General features: G+C 36.3%; 1 protein-coding gene across 1 annotated transcript in view; it reads right to left on the reverse strand.

Annotated features, from left to right (window-relative positions):
• PRKN (parkin RBR E3 ubiquitin protein ligase) overlaps positions 1 to 24,679 on the reverse strand; it is a 670,240-nt gene that overhangs the window by 463,641 nt on the left and 181,920 nt on the right. The gene's annotated exons all lie outside the window — the stretch shown is intronic.

The following is a 24,679-nucleotide window of genomic DNA, read 5'->3' on the forward strand; positions in this document are numbered from 1 at the left end:
AAACATTCATGTTCTGCCAAGTTGTCACAATGCTGATTCTGTTTGCCAACTGATAATTCGGGATTACAGCAACCAGTAAACACAGCAGTCATTCTGGTATATATTGCTATATATTTTCTCTTCATGTAACACTGAACTTTCTGAAGACACATGTAAAGACTCTGTCCCATATGTAAGTGCCAGGTGAGAGGAAGAAACTCCATCTACAAATTGTAAGGAAAGACAATCCTAAAATTCCTGAGATGTTTGCCTAAAACCATAAATCTTACTGTTGCTTTGAACTTCCATGTGGAACATGCTTGCTACTTAGCTTCTAACAAGTACTTTTCAAGAGTTAATTCAGACACATTCAAATATAGATTCTATTATTTTTTAGCAGAGAACAGTGGATGTTGAACAAGAGGAAATCAGTACACTCTGTGTGATTTACCACAGYTCCTTCAGCTAATGCTCCCTCTGTGTAGCAAGAAGCCCTGACTATCATTTACAAAAATAAAACCCCCTGGTTTACAGTCAAACACAATAGTTCATATATTAYAAAGGTTCTGGTCCGAATGATGCTCTTTAAAGAAAAGTAAAAGACTTAGGATTTTATACTGACTAGCCCATTAATGAGTTAATGATTTGCTGGAAAAGGAAATGTATTCAACTAAGTCAGARTTCCCCTTCTTCCTTCACTTACAAATCATTTTATGCTTCATTTCCATCTTTTTCACATTATAACACAAAAATTTAATGTTAATTTCTAGCTCACTGGAGGGAATGCAGAGTTAATGTTCAGTTAGGAACTTTGCAGGGTTATTACTTTTTGTACACAATCTAAGACCTTAGCAATGCTATATACATATTTCTAAATGGCATTACTAATAAAATGACACCATTAATACGATAAATTTTCTTGAATGTAGATCTTTTAGCAAAGATTCCCAAAAGATATATTAACCCTTATARCAAATAAAAATGTTTTATTGGCAGCACATGAGACAGTTTGTGACATTAAAATACCTGCTTAGTTATTTTTATTCCTTTCAAAACTCTGCATAACAACTTGTAAAAGACACAGAAGGCTGCCAAACTTTTTGATATTATGTCTACAAAGCTCTTAGTATCTCCACAGTGTCATTAAGAACATATCATGCTGATATAAAATGGAAGAGAAATAGCCAAATGAACACTAAATTAATATAAAACTTTTCTCAGTAAATGAACAACTTTTTCCTTCTTGTACTTTCATAAATTGTGCACAAAGATCAACCTATAAACCTGCCATTTATTATAATGCCTGCTTAGAAAGCAACAGGCCAATGAAAAGCCTATAATGCTACCTCAAAAATTAATACAGTTAAGTTCTCATGGCCATTTGCTTGCCTTCTAAACACAGTTGAGTGCATCTCATTATYATTCCATCTTCCACACCACACTACCTGATAGAATTTGTACTCTCTAAACRTGTTATCTCCAGCTGTAAAGGCAAAAAAAGAAAGCTTATTATTTACTAGGTATGGAGTGTATTTTCCATTGCTCTAATTTMTTCTCAAGCCACAATGAAACAGAACAAGTAACAAGTGTATTCTGCAAAATGCTTGAATGAATTACATTTGGGCACATTTTGGTCTGGGTTAAACRGTGATAAAAGATGCTGTGCTCAGAAAAGGTCTCATAAGTGAGCACTGTTCACAGTCTGCAGAGTGCAGCATGGCCTCAGGACTGTGGACTATATGTTATTTGACTAACATAAGATCTCATTTTTATTTCCTCTTCCCCTTAAATTCTTCTTCGAGAAGATTTATCTCAGCAAGGCAGACACTGCCAATCTGCTCACACTTCTCTCTCTTGACTTAAGGCATACATTAAGCATTAGAGAGTATGTGAGGAACAGGCATAAATGTGGCCTCACACTGACACCTAATAAGTGTCTGGACATTACTGACACATAAATTCTATTTGAAAAAYTGGAGAGTCACTTACTACGCAGAACTGTAAAAATATTTTAAAGACTTCAGTAGTCTCTCATGCTGAAGGGGCACTATAGTGGCAGCTGTAGAGCTGCAGAAAGGAATTTGGAAAATTCCCTTCTCCAAAGATCTCCGAAATAATTCCTATGTGTAGTAAATACTCCACTGTAGAAGGCAAATTTTTCCTGTGAATTTATTGTCTAGTGCATCAAAAGTTTAATAGCTATAAATATTTATTTCAATTACTTCAACTAGTCATTCACAGATGCCTTTTTCATGCTTTATGGCCAGCACCTGGTATATATCCCAACCAAAGAGCACTTTGGTATTCTACTTGTCCCAGTTCATGCATCTGTATGTCAGTCTGAGCAGCTGCTATGAGAACAGCAGTAAATAAAGCCTAGTGARCATCCTGTGTGGCATTACTTGGTAACTCCTTAACCCACTAGTATAAACAAGGACAAGAAATCAAATATTTTCCAGAGTTTCTCTGACTTGCCTGAATTCTTGCTTTTAAAATAGCAGTTTTTATGACAGGTGAAAATTATCTTAGATTTGATTTTTGGGCTGTGTCTACCAAAATATCCCAGCAGGATAATGCTGGAAAATCTATGCAGTGCAATATTATGCAGCACACCGACATATCCAAATGGAGTTTAAGGTAGAAGAGACTGCTTTGCCAGAGGTATAGTTAGGTGTGTTGCAAAAAAGATATTTTATAGATTCTTCCCAATCCGTAAAGGAGGATCCACAGCATATCAGAAAATACCCTTACAATAAATTAATCTCTGTGCCCAAGTACATGTAGGCACAGCTTGTCACCTTATTTATTATCACACCTTATGAAAGCATGTCTTATTTTAAAAGGGAGAACATTCATGTTGTAGTTTGACCTGGCAGCAGCTGAATACCCCACAGCCACTCGCTCAGTTCTCTGTACACATCCTACCCTTCAATGGGATGGGGGAGAGATTAGGGGAAAAAAGTAAAATTCATGAGTTAATGGAAAGGGGGGGGGGGGGGAAAGCGGTTTTTGAATATCACAACAAGAGAATTGAGATCCATGAAAAAGATAAAGGAAACATGCTTTAAGGGTGTGCTTTTACCCTTACTTGGAAAAAGTTCATTTCTCTCTGAGGCAATTAAATTCTAAGTTAGAAATCTTCAGAGATAYAGCACCAAGCTATGATAGACAGGTTCAGAAGTCAGATTTAGTTAAAAAAAAATCATTGATTAAAAAGACAAAAAKGTCCCTGAAAATTATTTTGAAGATTTTTTTGTATCATGGCATTTTCTCTTCTGCATACATTCATTTTGCAACATATCATATTCATAGATGTGTCACATATAAATCCTAACTCCTTGCTAAAAAATCTGGTATCTACTTTATTTGCTCTTTATTTGCTCTGATGCTCCACAGTGCAAGCCAAAACATGGTAAACAGGAATGACCAGAAGATCCATTTCAGAAGCTGACTCCTGTTTTAAAGACAGCCCAGACACACCCTTTTTTTCTGAGTTCTCATCAAAGGCATCAGCAGACATATTTCAGATTATCTGAGGGGGGTATTCTACTGCTAATTAAAGACAATAGCTTTATGAAAATAGATGACACAGATGCTGTCTAGTTACATACTTTTGTGCAGTGATTTTCTGGAAATTACATTTATTTGCATTTACAGAGACTGAAGGTAACACATAAAGTATCATAGACCAACTAAATGAAGATCAGCAATTGTATGCTGTCCTCCCTTCAAAATTAAACCACTTYTGTTTAAAAGATTAGTTGACTATATTTCCTACAGTGTGGAAATTCAACAAGTTTTACAACTGTTCACTTTCTACAGGTGTATCAGGTAAAACCACCACAGTGATTTCCCCAGAGAATCAGACCTGGTTTGCTTGGCTAGCTCCACTAAAAATCAATTTTAAAAATCCATTATTTTAAAAACAAATGTCTTGTTAACAGTTGTGCCAAGAAAGCATATAAACTCCTGTGGACTTTCCTTAGCAATAGGAATTAAACTTTGTAARCTGAACTTGTAAATTATCTTTGCCTTAAAGATGAACAAGCAGTACAGCACAGACACTTTTTAAAGCTGGAAAACAGATAATTCAGCCACACAATAAAGGAAAGAAAAAAAAAATACAAGACAAAGCCAATGACAGTCACACTTCAATAAGAGAGACTACCAGCACAGCTTCTAGCTTTTGTGACAGGGACTGTCATGTCACACAGCAAGCATCATCCCTTTTAGCACAATTTTCATCAGAGTGGATGCATATTCCAATGGGCAAGACRCACCCCTTACCCTCACAGCACCTCTTTGTGAGAGTCATTATTTCATGRTGTGAGAGCATTTTCTGGCTTCAGCCAGGGACCAGCTTTAACAGTCCTGGAATTCTCGCTTTACTGAGAAGTAAAAGGTGATGCTCCTTTTATCCCTTCAACGATCAGTATTGTAATTTGTAGTACAGATGCTACAAATTAATCTTCCAAAAGCTCTTTGATCTTGCCCATCCTCAGCTTACATCCCTCAAAAAGGGACTGAGACAAAACACAGTCACATTTCTTTTTTCTTTTTTTTTTGCTTTCTTTTGTTTTCATCCTCTTTGCTTTGAATGGAAAAAGCTCTAGAATTAATTCAGTGACAGCATGCATGTCTTTAGAAGTACAAAGTTAAGAACGATGTGGAGTTTTATTTGCTTGCTTTTATCAGTAACTGCTCAAATGATGCTAAACTTGGCTGGCTGCAATTGAAAGTTTATAAAACTGAAACCCTTACAATTGTAACAGAAATTATCCTTTCTTCCAAAAAGCTACCATTGAAATCAAAAATAGAAGAGATGCAGAGGAAATAGTGATGGGCTGGTTTGAGTGGATCTGGAGGGCCACAGATCTGTGAGCTTCCCTGGTTTTCTACCAAGGCAAGGAATTTCCTTTATTCTGGGCTGGTATATTTCTGTAAATTAAACACAATGAAGAGCAATTAGAAATGTTCACATTATAACACATTTTTCCCATCTCCAAAATGTTTGGAAACGTATTTTTTTGAAATCAAGTAGGGGACTCAAATTCATTTAATTGGGTTGTAGTCACAGTTATTCTTCAGAACATCCAGGGCTCACACATTTAGGTAAATTTGTATCAGCAAGAATTCCTTTAACTTTTACTTCTTTCACTTGTGCTGTGACTGAGAAAGGGAGTGAGAAACAAATTGGGCCATGTTATCTGCAAATAATTAAGATCCTTGCTCAGGCTTTGGRTGCTGATTGTCAAAAGGCACAGGTCGTTCGATATTGCTTTCCAGATACRGAGGGATGGGGTTTTCACATGAAACAAGCAAGAAGAGAGATTCTTTTGTTGTGCTAAAACTTCATCTCCTCAGTTTTTACTTTAGCTGTTTCTGGAGATGCAGTGCCCAAGCTGCACATTCGAGTTCCAGCCTTGCACAGTCACACCCACGAATGCAAACTGCCTCAGGGCACTCATTGTTGCCATTTGTCACTTTTAACCGTACAACCACCAGGCACTTATAAAAATTGGGGGATTTTGCACCATAACGCATCATGTATAAAACACAACAGTTCTGAAAAATCATACAGGTTTTACTGCAGGAGTTCAGTATGCTTAAAACTGTAAATTTTAAATTGTATATTTAAAATTGCAAAATTGTAAATCTGTGCTGTCATTTTYTGACAGCAATGGTAAGTGACAACCCTCCCACACTTAACCTAGGGGAAAAAAGAAAAACAAAGTAAGAAATTAATAAAAGGAATATTTTCCAAATCATRTATTAAATACTTTAAAAAACTTTTGTTCAGTGGTTGCATTAATCATAATATAATACATCAGTGTTTCAGGAGCTGTGGTGCCACAGAACTGTAGTGGGATGACAATCCTCTGCCAGCCTCTGGCACCCAGAATGTGTGCAGAACAAAAATGTACAGAAAGCAGACTCAGCTTGGCTTAGGACAAACACCAGTGCACCACATCTGCAGGCAGTGTTGAAGCACTCACAAAAACAAACTGATGCAATTCACTAAAAGCTGTCTTGTCATTATTAAAAGAAAAAGCTAATTTTAATCTGTGCTCCCCAACTTGCACAAATCAGTGCATGATAGAGATGAAAACATAGTTATACATATTTAAGTTACACTTGAAAGTTTCTCTAAATGAACATATGCAAATGTTTGAAGCCCAGGGGCAGCTCTTTCTTTCACTCAGGACATTTACTTAGTTTTCCAAGCTAATATTTAATCTAGTATTCAGTAAAACATCATTAATTACATTCATAAATTCCCAACATCCTGTGAGATGTCTTTTACCTCTCAGCTGCAAAACAGAATCTTCAAACGCCTTCCTCGAGGAAGTGCAACAATTTCACTCTACAGTGCTTTTAATTGTAAGAAAAGATAATTTTTAGTTTTCATCTTATTGCTTCATGGTGATCTTTGTAGTTTTAAAGAAAAATATTTTGGGGAGAAGATTTTTGAGGCAGCAAGGAACAGGAGGATTACAACACAGTTAAAAAAAATTGCTGTGGTCTGTAARAGTAATTTGATAACAAGGAAGAGTAATAGCTACAGTGAATGACTCAAAAGGGTCTCTCCACAATCAGTTACTTTAAGGGAATTTAAAAGAAACTATAGAAGGAAGTTACAGCAAAATCTTACACSTAACACCTTTAAAATTAGTGTTAGGATCCATTAATTCCCTAGTCTTTCTAGATACTTCTATTATTTGTGCACAGATACACAGTTTTATAACAGAAATTGAAAACTTCTAGGAAATCCACTGCCTTAATTCCCAATGGGACTGTCAACACAGTAGCTGTAATGACATTTGTGCTCAAACTACAGCACTCATATTATTTAATTCCCATTGTATCACACACTCCAAATAGATGAATGAAAATTTCTAATATCTAGTCACGTTAGAGCTGTTATTTTATATATGCTTATCATCCACTGCTTTTCTCTCTCACATCAAGAGTTCAAGTATTTTCAAGTATTCAAGTATGCTCTTCTAGAAAAGTTTTCTCTGGTACTAGCAATTGTATATGACTCACAATCCTGCCCACAACTTCTCTTCTGATCTGACCTCAAGCATTTGATTCTTGCAGCAACCCTGCAAGAATGTGCCAGGAAAAATAATTAAAAAAAACCTGCCAAGTAGTGTGGCAGCATCTGCACAGCTACTGTCTAGACTGAATTGTCATATAGTGTGGTGCAGTTTTAATGGATGATGCTACTCTGCTTCATGGAACCCTCTTCTTTGCCTGCTCTCGCCCTTTGTATTTATTTTCCTGTTTGTTTAAATTAGACAAAAGCAAGCCCCACATGAAAAAAAGAATTCTAAAAGAATATTGCTGAATATCTGTATAAGTAATTTATTTTATTGATTTAAACCCTTAAGGTCTATCTAATGGATTTAAAAAAAAAAAAATAWAAAAAAAAAAAAGCAAAACTAAATAGGGCATACTGCCCTGGCACCGGTCAATGTAATTTAACACAAATCCATAGAAGAGGATTGATCTTACTGAGATTATCTCTAATATGGTTTACAAATAATATGGTTYACAAATACTGACTCTCAGCATGTTAACTTAGGCCCTCTTTGCTCTGAAAGATATATTTGTACCTACTTTCATACCAGATGGGCACCCAAGTACTTTATAAAARATGACAGAAAAAATACATTACATAAAGCTGAGAAGAAGCAAACTAATATCAAAAACAGAAAAAGAAGTAATGAATTTGCCTGAACCAATCTCGTATTTCATGACCTCATCATGCAGAAGCTGCCTATCTATTTCAGAACAAGTGATAAATATTAAAATGAAATTTTTTTTGCATGTCTTATCAAAAGCTTCCAATATCAATTGTTTTCACAAATGTTTTCTTCTGCAAGCAGTGAATGYCTCTTCATCAATCTTTTATCAAAAGCAATCTTGTTCTGATTTCAGTCTTATCAGAGAAAGTTCTCTCTCTCCTTTGTTGTTGTTTTTTTTTCCTTTCTTGGCAGAAGGTACATGAATATCATTTTATACATGACTGTGGCTGCATCTCCATCAATCAGGAAATAAAAAGTRACTGTGAAGGATRCATCATGACCCTGCAGAGCTCCAAACAGTAGAAACATATGTGCCTGATAATGACAAAGTGAGAAAGCAAAAGTGTGCACATCTACCTGAAYGTGCAAATATTCCTTTTTACAAGGAATTCTTGCATTTCTAAACAGAGAAAAATGAAGATTTAACAGAGGACTTGACTTCCAGAAACCTTCCTGGTATGTCCATTGAGGCTGAAAGGGAATATACAATAACTAAACACCAATATAACACATACTGGGCTCTGCTGTGGGAAGCTGTGCAGGGAGAGGCCACAAGCTGAGSCAGCCTCAGCTGAGCCCAGACCCCCTTGGACTGGGTGACAGAAAACACACAGAGTGGCAGAACTGCAGGCACTGGAACCGCAGGCAGGGGGGTTGGCTGGCAGCACCCCAGCTGCACCCTACTCATGAAACAGCTGCAGGCATTGGGGTGAAGAAGGTGCACACGGAGCCTGATGGCTGGAGACGCGTGAGGAGGAGACAGATGAGATGTGCTGTAGGTGCTGTGGAGGAAACAGGGCCAGAGGCATTCTGGAAGGAAGGTCCCCATGCCAAAAGGGGTTATTCACAGGGAACTTCTGCCCACAGGGGAAAGCCACGCCTAAGTGGGGAGACCCTGAGGGACTGCAGCCCCCAGGCACCCTTCACTGTGGAGCAACACCCTGAAGGTCTGAAACCCACAGGTGAACCTTGTCAGGCAGGGCCACAAAGAGCAAAAGAGAAAGGCAAACCAGAAAACAGTGTCAGACAGAACCAATTATGTACTTTACTCCAAACACCATTACCTCACCAATGCGACTGTGAGGGACTGACCATAACCAGCAGTGAAAACAAGGAGACTTCAGATTAGGAAGGGGAAGACAAGATCTTTATTTGTGAATGTTCAACTCAATATTCAGAAGTTTTTTGTTTACTGACAATAAATGAAATCTAGCAAATATTTCAAGTTCATAATATTTGGCCTGCAAGACTTGCTAGTTCTACTTGGTTCCATCAGGCATTGAGAACGATTCAGTCTGAAAGCTCATTTTAAACACCTCTTAGAACTATGGGGGAAGAAAACACTCTAAACAAATACCGTATGTTTTCTGCTGCTAAAGCTGGACAGCAACCAATGTTTCAATAAATCTGAACAAGATCCTCAGTTTGTACAAATAAATGTCATTCTGAAAGTCTCACTTTCACCGAGGCCAATGCACAGTGACAGAGCTCCAGAACRGACTGAGCTGCTGCAGGGACAAAAGGTTGAATGCATAATAATATCCACAGGAGAGACAAAGAGGCTGCAAAATTCCCATTTTTGACTCCTCAGGGGAAATGCACAATAAGCATAAATAAAATCACMTTAAGAGAAAAGGGAAGAAAGTTACGAATGAAATCAAGTTCATGGGCAAGTGACTGGAGCCTTGTTCTCCCCACACAAGTGCTATGCATGTGTTTGCTTTATAAATATGTATCAGGACCTYCCTGCCACTCACAGAAAGAGTCTTCTCTTGAATATCCCAGACAGAAGAGAACTAAGGAGACAAAGAGCTTCCTTTAGATAAATCCACAAATGAAWTTTATAGCTGTATAGACAGACCATACCTAAACTGCTCCAACCAGGTTCTCAGATCTTGGGCTGCTAAGGACAGGATCACCACAGATCCACACCTTCTCATGCAATGACTCTCCCATCATGCTATTTATATTCATCTCTAACGTTTTGTTGTTTTGTTGTTTTGTTGTTTTTTGTTTTTTTTTAATTATTCCAATATCTGACAGGATGCCTACAAAAATAGATAGGCAGATTTCCTAAAGACCTTCCTTGGTAAGGTGTTAGTAATGCAAAAGAAGGAAAAATTCTCTTTGTAGAGAAAGCTTAAGTATGACAAATGCAAACGTTTAACATTTTCACAATGTTCCTGAAGAAAAGAGGCAAAATTTTGCTAACTGGAGATTGGAGAGAATATATGTACAATGTATGTACAATGCTTTCTCATCTGAAAGTTACCGGTAGGTATCAGGTTAAGGCTGAAGCTGAAGTTTTCCACCATTTACTCCTAAGGCAAATTTCTCAAAATTACTTTCCTTTTGATTTTCTCCTCTAACATGGCCTCAGTAGCAGATTTTGCATCTCATAATGAAGGTCTYGAAGAATTGAGCCATGAAAGTAAATATGGTAATAACTGTAGTCAATCTGAAGAGAAGCAGATTAGCCACTAAAACACTATTTCATTTTTCTGCTGACAGTAAATGAAAGAAAGCTTATTTCATATAATATTTCATTTAAAATCACATTAAGAATTTAGAAGATGCATTTTTATAATTATCCTTAAATTACTACAAGATCCAAAATTGCAATGCCTCATTCTTAAGAAGATTTTAATGTTCTAAACTAAAACTAGTTTAACACTTTCTAGYACTAGAAAGATAATCTCTAATTTTATACAAAACAGATGGAATAGTAGAGCCTATTGATATTATCTTGAGGTTTGTATATGAGAATTGTCATGGTTAATACGCTTTGCAATACTGAAAGGCATGATGACATCCTTTTCTAAGAAGGGAGAAAATTTGCTAAATTCCTGTAATTTTTGAATGTTAATGTATGGATATGCAGAGGACAGTAATTGTGCTCGGGTGATAAACACTTCAGTGAATTTTTGTCATGCTTTGTTTCAGCTTGATTGTTTCAAATAATTATGAGGTACAGCTTATAAATACATATAAAGTCCTTAGAATATACACTAYAAATGTGCATTATAAATATATGGCATTAATATAATTTTCAATAGTAATTACTGAACCTGCAGAGAAACTCAAAATGAAGATTCCCATTACCTGCTGTGAAAACTAAACAAACTAATTCCTATTAGACATTAAKTTACATTTTTTACTTTGAGGGGGTTTGGGTTTGTTTTGTTTTTTTTACAGGGATGAGGTAAAAAGCATACAAAAGTCTTTACAGAAAATGCCCATAGGCTGAGGGTTTATTAGGGCAGTTCCCCAACATYAGTCATTATTTTGCTCTGTTTTACATTTTTCATAATATAATGCTACATTGTAGGTATCTGGAATCTTTTTTTTCTGAGTAAGGGTCAATGTTCAGGGAAAAAAAATCTCAGTTTAAGAATTCAGATCCTTGTAAGAATGAGTAAAGAAAAATGCAATGTTTTTGCTTCATTAGAAATACTTCTGATGATAATGAACTGGGTTGTGATGAAGTTCAGTAACTGGCACAGGATATTGGACTATGAATATGAGAAAAAGGCTGGGAGCTTAATGACACATGAAGYTCAATAAACAAGTTGTCAGACAAGGACAGCAGGATTTGAAGAAAAAACCTGGGCAAATGGCCACACTGTGAGATTCCACAAGTAGACAGGGACTAGACACCAAATGAGGGAAAAGGGAGAATGATTCCAAACTGAGACKGAAAAAGAAATGAGAGAAATAGGCATGATCAAAGAAAATAAAAAAGTTAAAGGCCACAAGAGCACATTTCTTTCTTTAAGCTACAATGGAGCCTGGACCCTGCAATCTCTGTTAGAGAACATAAATGAAACAAGATGGCAAAGTGCTTCTCAAGTACTTCACTTCCTCCCTGAGTTTGACCAGGGATGACTGTAACRTACTGCAAACATTGGTTAATCTGTTATTTGACATGGCAAAGGTCTGTGGGATGTATTAGTGATTTCAAATATGTTATTGATTTCCAATTTTTTTTCAGTTTTCAAGCCCAGTAAAGGCTTTAATTATTGACATAATAAATTACATTTTTTTCCCCTACAGGATCTCTGCTTCATTCAGTTTCAGAACCATCTGAAAGAGTTTGATGGAAGCTCTTGTTCAAAAGACAAAATAAATATCTTTTGTTTCAGAAATAGAAGGGGATTGAGCAAACAAGTTTATGAACAAGTGTGCCCTTAAGAAAAAGACTAAAGAATGCTTCMTTTAAAAGATGTGTTTTGGTATGCAAGTTAACTTATGTTTCAGAGGTGTTCTTTAATTGGTGGTTTCAAATTTTCTGTATATTTATCTTGAACCATAAACAGTGGGCAATAACTAAATCTTGGAAGTTAAATTATTGTGAAACAAATTTGAAACAAATTGTGAACCAATCTTCATAAAATCCTCACTATTCTGTTAAAAACAGGAGTCTGCTGTGTCATTAAAGGTTATATCATAAASCACGTGGACCACCTATACGAAAATGTAAAAAATTATTTTTCCTCTAGTCCCTACCAGGTTTATAGTATATTCTTCTGTTCTTTATCCCAAGGCAAATGCATCTTGACATGAATTATGTCTTCTTTTCTTTTTGCATTACTTGGTTGTCCATTAATGAGAACAGACAGGCTAGGGTGTTTTTAATGCTTGTATGAAGGACAGCAAAAAATAGCTCATCTAGGGGAATGGCTATGACAGACACATTCCTGTTTGTRTTTAAAAGTGATTAAGACAGTGACAATTTCAAGTTCATCTGTTTTGCACAGAGGTCTGAAAAAAATAGATACTTGGAAAGATWTTGCTAGACATAAGAAAAAGTTGGAATTTGTGTGTCATAATTATCWGAGATTTATTAGTTATGCTATTTTATTTGCTAGCTTGTCATATTTAGAAGGATGTTCCTTTTACAAGGGCTCAGCTGTTACCAGATTGGCATGGAATTGGACACAGAGGAACGAACACATTGTCATCACAAACTTCATTAGCAGCTAAGATGGTCATATGTCCATATATCCAGAGTAAACAAAAGAGACAAGATGCAGTTGGCTGAATTCATCATGGGGAAATGCAAAATGTTAAAAAATTGAAATCTGGTTCTGAACTATCTGTAGTCATCTCAGAGCAAAGTCTAAGTAGTCAAAGGACAGCACTTTATGTTATAATGGCGGGGTGTCTTAATATTTTATATCAAGTGTTTGTTTTCTCATTGTGACACCATACTCCATAATGAGAGGCTCTTGTATAGTTTTTATGTCTTTTCCCAAACTTAGGACATCTTATAGGGTAATGTTTAATCATTTAATAAATACTAAATAAACAAAACAAACTTTGAAGATGAAAYGGTGTGAGGCCTCCTGGTTTGTTGTTTTATTTTAAAAACAATCTAGCTCTTCTGCTGAAGCCTAATATATGATAACATAGTCCAGAAAAYACAAAATCAAGTCCGATAAACCCCAGAGCTACTGAACACTGCTTAGAAAGTCAACATGAGAGCTTGGGGAATGTATGAGAGCTTGGGGAATTTATGCAAACACTCTCTGGGATGGAGAAGGGAACTAAAAGGAGAATACAGGAGGGAATATGGCAGAATTTCAGAACATTCTGTAAGGGAATGTCAGCTTTGTTGTGTCTGCCCTTAGAAGCTGTAAGGGACAGTTTTGAATGTCATACCWGGGCACAAGCCTTTTGTCTAGCCCAAACATTACCATGTGCACAGCACAGGAATGCACCCTTGTATTGAGGATACAGGACTTTACCCTGAGGATAAGCTGGTGGGTTCTGGGTGCCTGTCTGCAGTCCCATCATAGGGTGACCCCAGGGCAGCTGCAGCCATCACACAAGCAAACAGCACAGTAAATCACATTTGATTTTATGGTAACATCAGCTGACCTGGCCATTCTTCCTCRCGTACACACCTCTACAGATTCCGCAGTCGTCTCAGAATGAAGTTTAAGTACCTCTTGGAGCTGAACACAGTGCCTCTAGTTCATTCAGAAAAGTGAGAAATCAGCAGAGAAGACTTAGCCAGCACACGTCCACCCCTCTACCAACACAATGCTTACTATCTTAATATCTCCTGGTCATTGTCTAGGTATTATGAGCCAATCCAGGATCACAAAAGTTGGGTTTGTTGCATGGATGTTTGCAGGCACCAATTCCTCCTGTTCCAGCCCTCCCTACATATGCTTTTTTCTATGACTTGCCTAAAGCAAATATTATTTCAGATTGGAATCAAGACACTTCAACATAAGGGATCCTATCTGTTTTTTTTTTTTTCTTATTTTGGTTTATAGAAGTGCAGTTAGTAACATCTAATTGCCTTTTTTTTYCTCCCTGATGCAAGTTTTTGTTTTTTTTATTTCGAGGACATAAGCAGCAAAACTATGTAATTTTCACATTTTAAAACGTATTACTCTGCCTAGAGAGATATAGTAAAAAGAGTTCTTGGCTCAAGATGTGACCACTTCTTTCACCAAAAGTAAAAGCAAAAGAAAAAAAAATCCTAAAATTGAATTAGCAACTTTCATCAATAACAAAGTAGCACATGGCTGACTCGATATACAGGGGGAGGGAGAAGGACGAAACAAGCCTGAAAAACATTAGGAATGGGCTTTTCATTGTAACCTAAGCTGGAAACAAATGTGGGAAGGTTGTTAAAGGCATTTCCATGGGCTGGCTTATCTTTTARATATTATCATGAAGACTTGTTGAAGTCTTCAGTTATTTGAGTGACCAGTTATCTAAATTTTACACACAAGACTTTTGTCCCCACAAAGAAAGATGCACAACCAGGATAAATGTTCATTTATGTATGCTTCAAATTTTAATTTGAAATAGCTTCACTGTCTTCCTGTTCACACAATTCTGTTYGTTGACTTAAATGTATTACACAGGGAATACAAAATCTAAGCAGGGAAAAGTAATTCTGGATCACTTTTTTTTTTGCTAGGAAAGAAAGTGATGGCATTGAAGAAATTATTCTGTTCAATAGTCAGCTTTGACACTCATTTTTGGCAGTACTTGAATCCAAGGAACAGATTTGTTGAGASAACACTGCAATTTTTTTAAAAAAGGTAAGGTTTAAAGAGTTCTGAATTCTAGTRCATGAAGGAAAAGAAGATGGACTATTAAGAGATAGTAACAAACATTCAAGAAATCATAAATAGGTGTCACAAATAATTGGTATAGATTAATAGGTTTTGTCAGCTATATCAGTAACATATATTATTTTTTATTTTAATACATTATTTCTCTCATTTACAATCAGACTAAATATAACTGAATTCAACATGAAGACACTAGATCAAAATGTACTTCCCCTTCACTAATTCTTTTACCAAACTGCACTGGCAAATATATCAGGGAAATCCTGAAACAGTATTGAAAATGATTGGCCAAATATCCAGTTTCTCAGTCAAATCTGCTCTGAGAACAATATAATCATGAAGAGGATATAAGGAAATAATTTCTATTTTCACATCTGTGTTCTAGTCCAGAGTCAGACAATTTATAGAATTTGATGGAATAATTCATGTTTGCTTTAAAAAAAAAAAAATGGAATCTATTGCATGTATTATTAATAATAATTTTGGACCTTTTGTACATATAAGCAAACTTTAKAGGTGCATGATGCCATCCCTGCAATCTAGTGAGGGTTTAGTATTCCATAAAAATCACCCTGATGTCTCTTCTGACTTCTGATCTAATATATTTGAAAACCCCTTGTAACTGCCCGCCRCGGGAAAAACACACGAGAGGCGCAGACAGGTTCTTCTTTATTAATCTTCGGATTTCAGCTCAGCTCTCTTAGATATAGTGATTTAGCAGCTCTTTTCTTCTGTAGTGATATTCAGCTCTGTCTCTAACCTCTACTGCTACCAGCATGCTTTTTTATGCACTTTCTTATCTTCCCGCACATAGAATCACACCAATCAAACAGGTCCCAGCCAGATGACACAGCTGGGCAMTCTCCAATCTCMATSYAKCATGTTTTTGTCTTTTATTGGTAGAATACTTTCATTTATCCAGTCCCATGGCTGGCTGCRTCAGMCCAGCTCGAGTCTGCGCTGTTCAGTCCATCTGAGCTCAGGCTGTGTCCGAGCCCAGCCCCCAMACACAGCTGTAAGATAGCGAGGGCCACAGCAACCCCTATGTCCAAACATAAGTGAGAGGAAATTTTCAACTGCACACACTGAAAAGGTAACTAGTAAATATTGTCAAATGAATATATCTGTCATGCAGTAGCAAACTAGTAGTGATTTCAGCTGTTCTGAATGTTTACCACAGGCTTTCATAGTCAAGAGAAATAATCACTTTGTWAAAAATACACTTTCTTGTTCAGTGATGGAATGAAAACAAAACTTGAAAAGAAATGGGAAACAAAATTCAAGAAATAGGATTTTATATTGATGCAAAAAGTAATGAGAGATGACAAAGATATAAAATGAAATTTATTTCATTGGGAAATATGTAGGGTTTTAAGAAGCATTCTGAAATAAGAAAGGAATTTGAAGAGTGGCATAGCCACTGATAGAAACAGAAAAAAATAATAATAATGCAGAAGGAGTGCACAGAATATTTTTACTCTCCATTTATAGAGAGGARTGAAAGAGTAACCGTATCATATAAGGATGAAGAAGCAGTTTCCATCCTAACAGCATCTAGGGAGGACATCAACACCTCTATAAGCAGTTTTCAGTCAAAAGGCTTGGGTTATCTGGGTTCAAGGATTCTAACAAAGCAGACAGGGAAAAGCTCTGACTTCTTATTTTAATTTGTACTTAAGTGTGAGATGCTATTTTAAAATACTGGAAATAAGCAAAAGAATCTGCTTGTTCCAGCATCAAACAGGTATCTGGATGTTAATATTCTAAAATCAAAAATTTAGAAACAATTACCTTAATTTAAAACTTTACACATATATGTGTTATCTTTTTTAGTCAAGGAGACTATATGGAAAGGTAGATCTYGCTAAACAAGGAATGAATCTTAACAACAGAAAGACAGAGAAARCCAGTGGTTCTTACAATAACTGGTTCCAAGTCTTAAGAGACACTTTGTAAAGAAATTAGCATCCAGACTGTAAAAATGAAAGACTTCTGTAGATGTTATTCACATTAGATTTACACTAGTATCCGCTTCAGTGTCTTTTACGGAATTGTCAACACTTTTGAATGCCTGATAATACAAATCTTCCAAAACAGGTCTATAGAAATTCCTGCTAAGTTGTTAAGGAGAAAAGATACAAATGCCATCATAATTTAATGAAATTTGCTTGACAATAAGCAATTTTTAAAGGAAAGATTGCTTCTAAACATGGAATATAAGTGCACCTGATATATATATGAGAAACAAAAGCTTGTGCAACCTTTTCCAGTATTACTTAATCTTTCTTATTAAAGCCAGAAACTCTTTAATATTTTTAATTTCCCATAATGCTGGTAATTACCATTAAAAATTAAATAGATGCCTCTATAAAAGTGTCCGAGTTTGATGCTTTGCAGTCAGTGCTGCACAACTCTGCTTTTCTTACTTCATGATTGACAGTAATTACCATTCTGTCGATCTCTCAGTATGACCAAACTCTTATAATTCRTTTTGGTAGTGCTAACAACCCTAATTTTCTGAACGATCAGCCAAATATAATACCAGGGGGAATCCTTATTAACAGATTCCTATTGGGTCCTCTCAACCCCCCCTCCCTGTMACTGCTGTGGTCCTGTGTGGACTCCATGCTGAGGATATGCAAAGGAGAAACCAGCAGAAAAATGAACAATAAAAGGAGTGGGTTTKGCTGGATTAGGATGCTACACAGCACCAGAGAGGAGCTGCACTTGCTTGAGAAGTGAGCAGTGGGAGCAAGTAGCTTCAAGCAGGGAAAATGGGGGAAACAAGTTGGAGGGAATTGGCTGGGTCACAACAAGCAACTGGCTCAGCCAAGCATTGAATTGCTGCTTCTTACACACAGCTACCCAGCTTTCTCATATTCATGCAACCTACCTAGCTATCTCTCTCGCGAGGCTGCAAACAGGCAACTTCTTGATCTGTCTGCCTTGGCTCCTGCTCAGCCCAGCCACGGATACCACTGCACTGGAGAGGAATATTTTACCAATCTCACTCCAGAAAAGTGCCTTATGTAGCTTCTTCCATTAAACTACATAGTGGTGCTTAATATATACATAACCTTTAACCAGGTTTSCAATCGTCTATAGATCTGAGAACAATCTGATGAGAGCAATAAAACAATTGCTTGTCTGAGCTCCTTAAACCAGCATCTGTTGACCACTACTCCCTGGCAGAAGAAACAGGATAGAAATCAAACGTCTCCCACTGGAGAGACATCTGAGGTTTTTCTGTTAGCTGTATTTCAATCAGACAATGAAAAAAGGTTATTACAATAATAAAATCAAAAGATTTTTCAGTATCACATGGTATGTAATTATCTTAAATTGGGGGTATAAAATAGGGTCTGGTTATAAATTATAAGAACAGCTTACAAGTATTACAAATAACTTACAAATGACATTAAAAGAAAGAAATAAGAATTACATTATTTTGGAACCTAATTTTGTTTTAACTTAAGACTCCCCCTGTATGAGAAACCATAGTAATATTTGTATTCCTATCAACACTGGACTCATTAGACAGGACCCATATCTTTATTTTCTACTTCCTGACTCATTCAGTGTCGCCTGTCTCTACTCCAATCCTTTTAACTGTTTTCTTGGAAATAAATGAGTTATATAYTTTGTGTAAGAGCAATATATAAATAGATCTTTTTACATGAAAAAAACACTTCCACACTCCTGGAATAATCCCCTGACATTTGCACTCAGCATGATTCAGCAGCAGGAGACAACACCTACCCTCAATTTGCTCCCCACATACATAATTATACTAACACATAGCGATTTAACACTGTGAGACAAAATGATCCCAAGGGTTTTCTCTAGCTGGAAGTCTCCAAGTCCCTGTAACAGAGCACAAGGCCCTGACTGTGTAGAATGTATTTTTATTTACAGTGCATGTTGTTATTACTGATGGCCTAATAAGCAAGTTAGTCTCCACACTAAGCTTCAGCCATTCAGTCACAGCTATACTAGCTGAACCACCCAAAACAGTTTAAAGCAGGTACCTTKCTGACTAAACTGCAACAGTTCCCTGGCATCTATGGACACAATTTAATTAGGAAATCACAGGCTGTTCTACCTCTTTAACATGGCAGGATCTTCTTCTTTATGTTATGTCCGTTAGTTTAAAGCAGAGACAGCTCAGCTGCTCCAGAGCCAAACATGGTGGAAGGTAGATGATACAGTAAAATGTCAAAGAAAAAAAAAAAAACAAAACTAAAAACCTGAACCAAAACACTAGAAAGAAAGCTAGGAGCTTCCCTCCTGATTCTGAAATTCTGTTTCATACTTCTTCCTTTCCACAATGTTATGGTAGGAAATATCTTACATATTCTTTTTTTYAGGCTGCAGTGCCCTTACCACAGCCGGATACTGAACAGTGCTGACCTAAAAAACCACCTACATTGACAGAGATCTACATAGATCACTTTTCATCTACTGTAAACATTATAGAACTATTCATCCTTATGAATTCAGGAAATATCTGACAGAAAAGCCAAAGAGCAGTGTGAGAGTCTCTCCTGTCCTTGGGTCTCAAAGACAATGATTATGAGTCAAGCAATGATAAGAGACATCCAGATCTGTGTGGTCTCACTTGCCAGCATATCCAAAGTCAGAATATACAAACACTATATGTACAAATCACTTCTCTTCACCATCAAAACACCAGAATCCTGAGCTGTCATCTGGTAACTGCTGTGGCAGACTCAGTTTGTCAGAGAAAAAAAAGGATAAAACCTAATCCAGCTGAAAATACAGAGAACTAAAGTCAACTGAGCACAATTATTCTATCTAGAACTCAGGCAAGGTGTGGAAACAGGTTCCCAAATATGTAAAAAAGTCCCTTCATTATCATACCTATCAGGTTGCCTCTTTTCTGTCTGCTTGAATCAAAAGATGACAYCAGTTGAAGGACAACTACACAAATAAGCATACATTGCAAAAAGCAAAACTCTCCCTCCRATATGCCAGAAGTTCAGTACAACCTTAAGACCTGTAAGAACAGTGAGGATGTTTTGGATCTCATTCCCAGGACCTACTAATGTGAACCTTAATTTATTTTGGTGTCCCTGAGAGTGTGACTTCTTAGCATCAGCATGAAACATTCTTCATAACTCAAAGATGCCAAATTTCATAGCCTATTCAATTTTAGCCTACTTCACAGCACATCTATGGAAGGCAGGAATGCTTTAGAAACAACAGTGTTTAATTTCACAGTGATCATCCATTATGATTTCAACCACACTTCCAAGGAAAATTCCAGTATATGCAAAAAATTGACTCCCWTGACTTACATCATACTGACTGATACAGACAAAATGGTATTTCCCTTAACCCTCAGCTCCTTTGTTGTCTCCCCACTTCACACTTTAATCCCCACAGAAAAAAATCCTAAATTCCTCCACACCCCCACTTGCCTGGGCAAATGAGTGGGCGAATGTACAAGGTTTTTTAAAATGTTATAGCCATGAGTGCATAATTCAAGAAAAGAACTTTGAAATTTCTTTATGTTCATTTCTAAAACAAAAGTCTAATAAAAACCTGTGAATTTGGTCTGTGAGACAAACCACCATCTGGAGCTCACTGAGATAAAAAGAGAGAAAGCTTCCTTTCATCAAGGGTCATACTGAGGGTCACAGTGAAGTGCAAGCAATAATCTGTTGCTTCAGAGACTGCCCTAAAACCTTACATTCTTTGCAAAAGAAAAATAATGACATATATTATCTGCCTTGTGATACTGCAGATTAGAAAAAATATTTATTATAAGTCTTTTATGGAAGCGTTAGCAGAATTTAGATGGTTTCTTAATTCTTTTGAGGAAACACCACCATCAAACTGGGAAATATAAGTCAAATATAATTAAACAAATAATATTTAGATATGCTGTCATGTTAAGAGATAGTACCCAAAGGCAAATTCTAAAGTTGTCCTTTTATTAGTTGCCTAAGGACTAAAAAATATTAATGATACAATGACGTACACCTTTTACATTATGCAAATCTTAGACCTCAGCTTTAATCTCCTACTTAAAAGTGAGAATTGCTCTTGCCTGATGTCCCTGCTACTCAAACTTCAAGAGATTAAAAATAGCACTCCAAACCATATAACTTCTCATTCATATAAAATAACCTAAGCCTTTATGAAATGGAAAAATGGCAGTAAGGAACTCCTAAAATAACCATGTTCCTCTGTTAAAATATGCCCTCATTTGAGACATCAGCATTTTCTYTATGGCATTAGATCCAGAAACTGTGACTGCGGAGCTCTGCTGAAGCCCAGACATCTGTCAGGGGAGCAGCAACTTCTGTACATAAGGACATTTGTAAGGATGGCAAAATAAGAACCTTAATTCACAGAAAATGAAGAGGTTTTGTTTGAGCAAGAGATGTGTCCTATTCTATTTGTGCTTTGTCCAAGACTCTCATTAAACCAATGATGTATGGGATAACASAGGGCAGATCAGCACCTTCTCTGTACTTTGGCAGACTACCCTTCAATTGGAAGATGCCACCTTCAGCTGCTGTTTAAGAATAGTCTTGCTCAGAATTTAGGGTTGAGGCAGATTATTGTCTACGAAATGTCACTCCCTTTGAAATAGAAGGTGGCAAACCAAAAGATATTGCATAAATTAAGTCCCAAGAAAACAGTATGATTTTTCCATTTTGCAAAAATGAACTCTCTTTTATCCACAAAWTCTATTTTATAACATATGTTGTGAATCAGCAAAATATACACTGAAAAATAAATAAATGTTGGTCATAAGTGGTTAGAAACTGGATCAAAAGTGCTGAGGATCTGATTAAAAATAGACAGGAATAATTTACAGTTTTATTCATTTGGAATGTTYCTGAATACTGATTTTTTTGCAAACCATGTGTGTTGTGGGGTCAGAAGACATGAAGAGTCAAGATGTGATGGGAAAGTTAGGTAATACAGGCGGAGCAGTTCTGGAAATGACGATGACTTGTGGGATTTCACACCACAGAAATAACACCTCCAGATATTAAAACACCAAATAAAGAAATAATTCTGATCTTGTCGAGGGAGAGGGAAGYTCAGCAGACAGAGAAGTTCATTGAATTAAGCACTGCACTGTGAATAAAGTAGCTTGAATTTCCCTATATATCTGAATTGTAAGCATTTATTATAAGTTGGTCTGTAGTAAAGGAAAAGCAGCTGGCATCCATGGTTCTTGACCAGCCTCAAAATCACAGCTTATAGGTACCTCTCAGYTTAGACTCTCCTTGGAGAATTAACTTCAGGGGTCTACAGTCCCTTTTTTGATCAGATGAGCATCTTCCAGGTTCTATCCTCTAAACAGTCCAGAGATCTTGTATTTCAGTTTTAAGAYTGGAATAGTCCAACTAAATCACTGAGTACTGTAAAGAGCTCTCCTTATTTTACCAATCCACTTTACAGAATGCTTTCAGAAGCAATCTCATAGCCACAGCTGATTAGGGGGTGACAGCAGGATTTATCAGACACATCATACAGACTGTGTTTGTGTCACAACTCAAGATGTCAGTCTATGAACCACTCAGGTATCTGCTTTCATTAGACCACATTGGGACAGGTGAGCCCCATCAGAGAGATGGGTAAGAGGAATGCTCCMGCTTGGAGGGAAACTAGGTGTGCTCCAGGAGGAAAGATCCAAGAGCCAAGACTATAAGGTGTGCCAGGGACGGGAAAGATTGAGAGAAAAAAAAAGAAGGGCACAGTAATGGAAAGAGACTCCTAAGAGAAGTAAGCTGAAAAGATAAGCTTTAGAGGTAATGAAGAAAAGCCCCGTGTTTGATCATGCAGAGTTGGTTGACACTAAATTGAACCGATACAGAAGGACACAGTGTGGAAAGAGCAAAGATGTTCATAAACTGCTTTTATTTCTATTCCTTAATTTAAAAAGTTTTAGGCTCATGAAAGCCTGTAGTGGAGACAAGTTGCTGACTGAGTGAGGGCTGCTGAGTTTAAAAGACTTTCCCCTTCAGATACTTCACTGCAGAAATAGATCCATGTAAATCCTGTTGAACCATCTTTTCTAACAGGCTGCATGTCATCACTTTTTTCAAGAATAAACAYAGTTACATTTTCCAAGCAATACTTATGATTTCAGAATATTAGGAGTAATTTCTGTTTTTAAAGATTTCAGCATGAGAGTAGACCTTAAATCTTTGGTAAAGTAGTGCCAGGATTCTCTAGAGCACATTTACTGTGATTCAATGCAGTAAATATAACTACAATTAAAGTAAYTTGTCATAAGAAAAAACAAAGTACATTTTTAATATAGTATCTTTGATTTGATTAATATGAAAAACCCTGCATATTCCACAGTGAGTTTACAATTTATAATTAATTAGTCTTTTTTATTGAGTTTACTTTTACAAATATTTTGGTTTAAACAAAACCCCAAGAGGTCTGTARGTTTAATTTGCATTTTGTACAATTTCTTTTCATTGCCATGAAAAGCAACTCACTACTTGGCTCTGATAACTGTTCTRAGAATGTCATCCAAGTTTTGAATTACATTTGGAACTTATTTATGATAATTGAGAAACATTTAGCGTTACATATTGTATCAATCAACATGGGGAAAATGCCATGCAGGTAGGCTTCATTAAAGACTGAGAGAAAGAMTTGTTGAAATTATGTATTCTGCAAAATCTGACTATTCTGCAAAATCTTTTTTTAATAATTACTGCCATAGCTGGCATATTTTTCCACATTTACTTCTTATATGTCGTGAAGGTTATAATTTCATTTTGACAAATTTATTTTTTCCTATGACAGATCTGTATTCAACAGACAGATTAAATGAGTATGCMAGTGTTTGAGTTTTAAATGTTTTAAATGTTTCTCCACTGAACATGGATATATATATTCTCTACAAAGAAGGAAAAGAACCAGCCAGGTCACAGTAAAACCCCTATTGTTTGATCTTCAAATAACAAGGGAACAAAAAAGTTTGCACTGCCAGCTTATGCTTCTACAGTTTATGCGAGAAGACAAATATTCACATCACCTAAATACACCTACATTCAATTTTGCTGAAAATCTTTTTTTTAAAAATGATGGATAWAAAAACTAAAGATGACAAAAACAATCGCAAGAGTTTCACTGATAGATTTATACTTACGATTTTCATAATCCTAAGGGAATTTATATTGAATATTTGCTGCTAACTTAGCAGTAGACAGAAAAAGATGGTGAGAATATTTCCAGTGGAGAACCAACACATTTTATGAGAATCAAAGATGACAAGCTCACAAGTTGCAAAGAAGCATAACTTGTACTGTGAATATTATTCATCGGGTTGAAGCCTTTTTCAAAATATGCCAGGGGATAGTACAAGGTTGACAACTGCTCTCTGGGAAGTTTTATTTTGTCAAGAATTTCACAGATGTGATTATGCTGTGTAATTTCAATATATTTTACCAGACTCCTTCAGGCACGGTTAACACACCCCTGAAAAATATATCAACAAAATTGGTGAAGTACTTCAACATACTCAGTGTCACATCAAGCTGGCTGAATAATTGCAGGATAATTAAAACTTCCTAMTGAATTATTTGGCACTATTTGTTTATTTGTTTTTTGGTGCTACCTGGTTATTAAATGTAAGCCCTCACAGTAACAGATGACCACTTAATAGGTATTTATCCACAAGGGTACACAAGAAAAAGCATCATTTGCCCTTCACAGCTGACAAGTGAGAACTCTACTTCAATTTTCTATTCCACAAACAAATTTAAAACATAAGTACAAAAATTTATA

Source organism: Malurus melanocephalus, unplaced genomic scaffold (genome assembly GCF_030028575.1).
Source record: "Malurus melanocephalus ecotype Western Australia unplaced genomic scaffold, MMel_1.1 scaffold_5, whole genome shotgun sequence".
In the NCBI taxonomy this organism is placed as follows: Eukaryota; Metazoa; Chordata; class Aves; order Passeriformes; family Maluridae; genus Malurus; species Malurus melanocephalus.